The following is an 8,784-nucleotide window of genomic DNA, read 5'->3' on the forward strand; positions in this document are numbered from 1 at the left end:
ATTGCGTTCTTTGTGAAACATATATGTGAGCATTCGTTTTCATATCTACATCAATCTTCTCACATATGACTAGTGTAGGGTGTGGAGTTAGAAAATCTGGGTGAAAATAGAGTGTATATCTTGTAAGGAATTGAGGGAATTCTCTAAGGCATGTTACTACATTCAAAGCATTGTTTTAATTGATTACTTGTGAACTAGTGAGTAGTGGCTTTAATTAAGTATGTGCTTGTGTAAAGATGACTCAAATCTGTGGGGATAACAATCTTTAATACGTCATGTGCATTGGAAATCCCTGAGGCAAATGTTGGAAGGTTTAGGTTGTGTTTTGTTTGTTTTGTTTCATTTTGTCTTTCTTTTGTTTGTTTTGCTCGAGGACTAGCAAAAACTAAGTGTGGGGGAATTTGATAGGAGCATATTTATGCGCCTTAGTTAGCTAGTTCTTATGCATTTTCGTTATGTTTTCTTCGTTAAAGTAGTCTTTTAAGCTACTTTCATGTGTTTTCAGGTTTAAAGGACATATTACATGAAATGATGCAATTTGGAGCTTTTGGAGCAAAAAGTGAGCTTGGATTGAAAAGGACATGCTTGGAACACAAGGTTGGGATGAAATTGAAGAGTTGAAGATTTGAGGTTTCCTACTTGAAGTAGGAAAGCTAAGCCTAAAAGTTTCCATTTTGGTTTGATCTTTCCTAAACCGGAATGGCCTTGCGTTTGAGCAACATTAGAAGGTTCCGAAGCGTTGGAAGACACAAAGAAAGGTGTTAGAATATTTTCTCATCCTTGCCGTGGGTTAGGGCTTAGTTTCTCTTGGTTTTGGGCTTTTTAGAAGCCCTATCCACATTCCCACTAACCAGCCGCACCTTTCCCCTTCTAGAACACATATTTCCTTGCCTTGCAAGGCTTTCTAGAAGCCCTAACCCTAGCCCACTTAATTGCCGCACCTTAGGCCGTTTTCTCACAAAATTTCTGATTGTTTAACCTATTTTTCTGGTGGATTTGGGTTTCTAGAAACCCTAATCTGATTTGCTAGGGTTTTTAAGTGCCTATATATATATTTCTACACCTAGCCGCACACATCACCTCTCCACAATTCAGAAATTCATCCAACCCTATATTCCCATTCCTTGCCGCAGCCACCATCATCCTTATACCCTTAGCCGCCACTCCTCCATCCATTCCAGCCATTTCCCACACCTTTCCGCAACCCTTCTCCACACCCATACACCATTCTACACCTCCATACACCATTCTCCACAATTGAATGGAATACGCATTACAACCAAATTATTCTTATCAAGGACCCTAACTATGGAATACGCATGATAGAGACACATATCAAAGATCATTAAGTTCAATGGAAATCATAAGCATTGACGAGGCATTCATAACTATGGAATGCGCATGTTACTCTTGGCAAGGATTTACTTAACACAATCGTGACTAGCGACTTTTACTACTTATGAATATAAGTTAATAACGATTAGGTGAAATTCTCTTATACTCTAGCATCAAAATTCATGCATGCAAACTAAGTGTCGACCCTCAACCAACATACATAAACATGTTATCAATCAAATAGATAAGTAAACCACATTCACGATTTATGAAATCATAACTGGAGGAAATCAAGTCATATAAAACATATGATCATGGCTTTGAATTCCCCTCTAACTACAAAGAAATTAGTTCCTCATGTTCGCAAATAAACAAAGATAAATAAATTTAAGCATTGACATAAAGATAGAAAACACCTAGAAACGCTCCAACAATCCAAGCTCCTTGAATGGCATGCACTGCTCCAAGAGTCTCCTTCCTTCTCCTTTGCAAACTCACGGCACAAGAGGGATGTTTGGGTGAATGGTGTAGTGAAAATATGGTAGAGGGTGGTGACTAAATGGTGCAGCAAAGGATGGTATTTATAGGCTGAAATTCGCAGCCCCTATGTAGCAAAGGAAAGGGATTGAAAGGCCCAATTTGTATAGGATAATAACACACAATCCTTGAAGGTATAGGATAATAAGACACAATCCTTGAAGGAAAAGGCTAAGGCTTTTAGAAACCAAGGGGGAAAGGAATAATCAGGTTTCTAGAAGTTCTAGAAAGGTTTGGGGCGTCACTTTTGTAGGACAAGGGATAAGGCCTTCTAGAAAGGTTGTTTTGTGGCTGATTTCAAGAAAAACAAGGGATAAGGTGTGGCACCTTTGTAGGAAGGGATAAGGCTTCTAGAAATCAGGTTTTAAGTCTCCTAATATAGTTAGGAATCCTCCCAAGTAGCTGAAATATAGGTGGATTAGGATTAGGATAAGATAGGATAGGATAAAGTTAGGATAAGATAAGATAAGGTTGGATAAGATTTTGGATAATGTTCCTTCTTTTGAGCTGATTTCTTATCTTCCTTGACTTGGATTTATTTCTTCACTCTTTTCAGCACATTCCTAGCCTCTTGAACTTCAAATTCGTCCATCCATCTGATGTGAAAATTAAGTTGACACACAAATTAAACCCTATTGATGACAATTGTAGTATTTAAGCAAGTAGGGATCGTTCTAGACCGGGGATTAACTAGGGATGCTAATCAACACAAATAAGACTCAAAAACACTAAACTAGACTCTATAGACTCAAAACTAACTCAAAACACTCAAAACAGCAAATAACAATAAAAAAGACTCAATTCTAGACCTAACAAGTGATTTGGACGAAAATAGAACTTCAAAGACTCAAAAGACTTAAAGGAAACAAGTTTTGACTCTAAAAACAAGACTTAAAAGCAAGGGGTTTGGTTTTGACGAAATTGAAAGTTAAAACATAAACTTTGTAAACAAACTTAAAGACTCACGAAATTGATGAAATAGAATGGTGAAAGGCTAGTTAGAGGGTTCCTTCTCCACACATGAAACATATGCATACGACTCGATTTCCAGTTACTCTTTCAACAAACCATGAATGACAATGCCCCAAATTAACTAGATTGCACCAATTAATTCTCAGATTTCCCTAAATTCATTGAATTGAATGGAATACGCATTACAACCAAATTATTCTTATCAAGGACCCTAACTATGGAATACGCATGATAGAGACACATATCAAAGATCATTCAATGGAAATCATAAGCATTGACGAGGCATTCATAACTATGGAATACGCATGTTACTCTTGCCAAGGATTTACTTAACACAATCGTGACTAGCGACTTTTACTACTTACGAATATAAGTTAATAACGATTAGGTGAAATTCCCTTATACTCTAGCATCAAATTCATGCATGCAAACTAAGTGTCGACCCTCAACCAACATACATAAACATGTTATCAATGAAATAGATAAGTAAACCACATTCACGATTTATGAAATCATAACTGGAGGAAATCAAGTCATATAAAACATATGATCATGGCTTTGAATTCCCCTCTAACTATAAAGAAATTAGTTCCTCATGTTCGCAAGTAAACAAAGATAAATAAATTTAAACATTGACATAAAGATAGAAAACACCTAGAAACGCTCCAACAATCCAAGCTCCTTGAATGGCATGCACGGCTCCAAGAGTCTCCTTCCTTCTCCTTTGCAAACTCACGGCACAAGAGGGATGTTTGGGTGAATGGTGTAGTGAAAATATGGTAGAGGGTGGTGACTAAATGGTGCAGCAAAGGATGGTATTTATAGGCTGAAATTCGCAGCCCCTATGTAGCAAAGGAAAAGGATTTAAAGACCTAATTTGTATAGGATAATAACAAACAATCCTTGAAGGAAAAGGTTAAGGCTTTTAGAAACCAAGGGGGAAAGGAATAATCAGGTTTCTAGAAGTTCTAGAAAGGTTTGGGGCGTCACTTTTGTAGGACAAGGGATAAGGCCTTCTAGAAAGGTTGTTTTGTGGCTGATTTCTAGAAAAAACAAGGGATAAGGTGTTGCACCTTTGTAGGAAGGGATAAGGCTTCTAGAAATCAGGTTTTAAGTCTCCAAATAGGAAAAGAAATCCCTTTTGTAGCTGAAATATAGGTAGATTAGGATTAGGATAAGATAGGATAGGATAAGGTTATGGATAATGTTTTGGATAAGGTGTCTTCACTTGAGCTGATTCTTTGGCTTTAACTTCCCTTCTTCAAGTAGGAAACCTTGTTTAAGTAGGAAACTTCAATCTTCTAGGAATCCAACTTCACTTAGGAATCATTCTTCAACTAGGAATCCTTCTTCAACTAGGAATCCATGCTTGACTAGGATTTCATCTTCAATTAAGCACTTTCCCACTTCAATTAGGAAACTTTGCATCTTCAAGTCTTCGACTTTGAAACACATTCCTAGCTTCTTCAATCCTTCAAATTCGTCCATTCTTTGTGCTCCACATGCATGAGCTCCATTCTAGCTCAATTTTGCTCCAAAATGCTCCAAATTGCATCTTTTTGCTTACTTTGTCCTTAAAACCTGAAAACACATGAAAATAGCTTAAAAGACTAACTTAACTAAGAAAACACAACATAAAAGCATAAGAACTAACTAACTAAGGCGCATAAATATGCTCCTATCACCATCTTGCTCCATTCATAAGCTATCCATTTGGTACCCAAAACTGCCTCAAAATGCTCCAAATTGCACTTTCTTGCCAACTTTGTCATATGGACCTACAAACACACGAAAATAGCTTAAAACACTATAATAAACACAAACAAACTATGAAAATGCAAGAAAACAACCTAACTAAGTCGCATAAATATGCTCCTATCACTTACCACGATGTTGTGGCAATGATTCAAAGGCAGCCACAAGCTCGGCATGTTCATCCTTAGGTACGGCCAGATTGGGTGGCATTCCAATTCCTTGTGCAATTGTTGTTTCAAGGGGATCGTCTTCCAACATATCAAGATAATCCTGCGCCAATTCATCCAATATATCAATAGAAAAGCAAGAATGATCATCTTTAGGAAATTTCATAGCTTCAGAAATGTTAAAATTAATAATCTCCCCATCAAATTCCATTGTTAACGTCCCCTTGAACACATCGATCTTGGTGCGTGCTGTTTTCATGAAGGGCCTCCCAAGTAAAATCGGCAATGGGGTGACATTTGGTGAGTCCTCCATCTCTAAAACGTAGAAATCCGCTGGGAATATCAAGTTATCCTCCTGCACCAACACATCTTCCAAAACTCCTTTCGGATATGTGATGCGAAATATATTAAGCACACAAATTAAACCCTCTTTTGACAAATGTAGTAAAGTATGTAAGTAGGGATCGTTCTAGACCGGGGATTAGGAGGGATTGCTAAACACTTGGAAACTGACTTAAAAACTCAAAAACAAAGTTTAAAACACTAAACTAGACTCAAAGAATGCAAAACTAAAGGTTAAAACACTTAAACAAACCTAAAACTCAAAACAGCAACCTAATGACTCAAAACTGCCTAAAAACCACTTTCTGGGCAGTTTTGAGAACCTAACAAGAACTTGGACGAATTTGGGTGAAAACTTGAATCAAAACACTTAGAAACACAAATCAAAACACTTTCTAACTAATCTAAGACTTCAAAATAAAGGGGGATTTGTTTTGGACGAAAATTGAAAACAAAACAGAAACTTTGAAACAAAACAGATTGTAAAACGTTTTTGGATGAAAAGGATGGACAAAAGGCTTAGGAGGTTCTTCTCCACACATGTCACACTTGCAAACAAAACGATTTTCAGTTGTTCTTCCAATAAATTATGAATACTCAACGCCCCAAATTAACCGTGAATTGCACTAATTAACCCTCAGTTTTTCCACAAGTTATTGAGTTGGATGATTGCATACGACAACCCAAAACATTCCCTACAAGTTCTCTACATGAATTGCATAATAGAGATACAAGCAAGAATCATTAAGTTCTATGAAAAACATAAGCATTGACGAGGCATTCGTTACTATGAATTGCATGAAACTTATGCCAAGAATTCATTCAACGCGATCGTTTTCAAGCGACCTTCACTACTTGTGATTATAAGATTGTAACTATTAGGTGAAACTCCCTCATAATCTAGCATCATATTCATGCATGAAAACTAAGCGTGCACTCTCAATCAACATACACAAATAAGTTATCAATCAAGTAGATGAACGAATTGAATTCACAACTTATGAAATAACAACTGAATGTAATCAAATCATATTGCAAGCATGAAGCATGCACATGGTTTCGAATCACCCCCCAACTAAGGGGGTTTAGTTCCTCATACTCACAACACAAAGTTTATTGAATTGAAATATTGAAAACATAAGAAAGATTACACCTAAAAGTTCCAGCAATCTGCAATAGACTAGCAAGCACATTCAAGAGCACTCCTTCTTAAATTGAATTCACATAGATAAGTAAATTGAATGTAATTCACATAGATAAGTAAATTGAATTCACAACTTATGAAACGCAATTAGAAGTAATCAAATCATATCGCAAGCATAAACATGTATTTCGAATTCCCCCCTAGCCAAGGGGTGGTTTAGTTCCTCATACGCACAAAACAAAGAGAATTGAATTTAAACATTGAAATCAAAGGAAAAGAAACACCTAGAAATTCCAGCGACGCGAACTTGAATTGCATGAACTTCCGAGCTTCCTTCTCCTCCTCCTTGGTGCGGCAAAGGGTCTAGGGACAGGTTTCGGACCTTAGGTGTATGGATGCATGGTTATGGATGAATGTAGTAGTGTTTAGGGGATGGGGATGGTGCGGCAAGGCTTAAAAACTAGGGAGAAAGGTGTTTGGTGGCTGCGGCAAAGGCTAGGGCAGATTTCTGGCGTGATTTATGAATGTGAGAGGTGGTGATCTGATTTAGGGGTTAATATGAGTATATATAGGCACTTAAAACCCTAGGGTAATCAGATATGGACTTGGATAACCCAAATCCACAAGGAAATAGGTCTAAACAGTCAGATTTTGCAAAGGAAAAGGGATAAGGGTGCGGCAGCAATGGGATAAGGTGATAAGGTTTCTAGAATGCCTTGCAAGGCAAGGAATTAGGGTATCTAGAAGCTAGGGTGCGGCACCAATGTAGGGATTAAGGATAGGGCTTCTAGAAAGCCCCAAAACTGATAGGAATTGCATGAAACCCACGGCAAGGATGGAAACTTTCTAGAAACTTCTCATTTGTGTCCTACAACACTTAGGAGTCCTTCTAGCATTAGGAAAACATGTCTCAATCCTCTCTTGACTTGGAATTCTTCTCCTACTTCATCTTGGAAACCTTTCCTTCTTGGACTTGGAAATCTTCTTTGTAGCTGCAACTTGATGCCATTTGGATTTAACTTTCCTACTTCGAGTAGGAAACCTTGTTTGAGTAGGAATCTTCATTCTTATAGGAATCCATCTTCAACTAGGAATCCCTCGTAGATTAGGAATCCTTCTTCAATTAGGAATCCTTTGTTGACTAGGATTTCATCTTTAAATTAGGCGCTTTCCTACTTCGACTAGGAAACCTTGCTCAAGTAGGAAACATCATTTTCAAATTTTCAATTTCGTCCATCCTCTTGGCTCCAAGCATATGACATCCATTCCAAGCTCAAATATGCTCCAAAAAGGCTCCAAAATGCATCCTTTTGCATACTTTGCCCTTAGAACCTGAAAACACATAAAACTAGCTTAAAAGACTACTTTACTAAGGAAAAACACTATAAATGCACAAGAACAAGCTCAACTAAGGCGCATAAATATGCTCCTATCACTACAATTGTCAACAAAAGGGTTAATTTGTGTGTTTAGTTATTTTACGCATCAATGTTTTTCCACACGGTGCAGTTCAAGTCCAAAGCTTAAGGAATGGGGTGGAATTCAAGGTTAACGGACATCGATTGAAGCCATACTATGAGAGTGTCGTGGGGCAGGTTGTGGAGGAGATCCCACTCCATGCCGTGGGCTCCAATGGGGCATGATTGTGTTCTTCGTCCGGCTTCAAGACGTTAAAGAAAGCGCTACTTGGGAGGCAACCCATGCAATTCAACAAAGGAAGGCCAAGGAATCACTCCAATTCCAGATTTGCGTTCCTGAACTCTTCACTTTGTTGTTTATTTCGAATCTGCCTATTTAGTTGTTTTAGTTGCTGTTTGTGACATCCTTTTTGTTTGGTGTGATTTTTGATAGGAGCATATTTATGCACCTTAGTTAGCTAGTTCTTATGCATTTATGTTGTGTTTTCTTAGTTAAGTTAGTCTTTTAAGCTATTTTCATGTGTTTTCAGGTTTTAAGGATAAAGTAAGCAAAAAGATGCAAATTGGAGCAAAATTGAGCTAGAATGGAGCTCATGCATGTGGAGCACAAAGAATGGACGAATTTGAAGGATTGAAGAAGTTAGGAATGTGTTTCAAAGTTGAAGAATTGAAGATGCAAAGTTTCCTAATTGAAGTAGGAAATGCTTAATTGAAGATGGATTCCTAGTTGAAGAAGGATTCCTAGTTGAAGAATGATTCCTAAGTGAAGTTGGATTTCTAGAAGATTGAAGTTTCCTACTCAAACAAGGTTTCCTACTTGGAGAAGGGAAGTTAAAGCCATAGCTCAAGTGAAGAAACCTTATACAAAACATTATCCAAACCTTATCCTATCCTATCTTATCCTAATCCTAATCCAACTATATTCCAGCTGCGAGGGAGGATTCCTAACTATATTAGGATGCTTAAAATCAGATTTCTAGAAAACCTAATCCTTTCCTACAAAGGTGGCGCCTAGAACTTTTCTAGAAGACCTTTGCCTTGCATTGCAATTCTGCCACTTTCCCTCCAATTCTTGCCGTGAGTTTTCACCCAATTCCCTTGGGATTTTGGTTTC

The 8,784-nt window shown here is 37.6% G+C and overlaps 1 long non-coding RNA gene across 3 annotated transcripts; it reads right to left on the reverse strand.

Moving 5' to 3' along the window:
- Positions 1 to 1,279: 1,279 nt before the first annotated feature.
- Positions 1,280 to 5,991, reverse strand: LOC139198522 (uncharacterized). Of its 3 annotated transcripts, none has more exons than XR_011584069.1 (3): positions 4,731 to 5,986; positions 3,499 to 4,622; positions 1,280 to 2,468 (listed from the first exon to the last, which is right to left on the reverse strand). It is a non-coding gene; the product is annotated as an uncharacterized lncRNA (long non-coding RNA). The 3 variants fall into 3 exon arrangements; XR_011584068.1 differs by lacking the exon at positions 1,280 to 2,468 and having other exon boundaries at positions 3,324 to 4,425; positions 4,499 to 4,622; positions 4,731 to 5,991; XR_011584067.1 differs by lacking the exon at positions 1,280 to 2,468 and having other exon boundaries at positions 3,324 to 4,622; positions 4,731 to 5,991.
- Between the last annotated feature and the right edge of the window lie 2,793 nt (positions 5,992 to 8,784).

This window comes from Malus domestica, chromosome 09 (genome assembly GCF_042453785.1).
Source record: "Malus domestica chromosome 09, GDT2T_hap1".
Classification (NCBI taxonomy): Eukaryota; Viridiplantae; Streptophyta; class Magnoliopsida; order Rosales; family Rosaceae; genus Malus; species Malus domestica.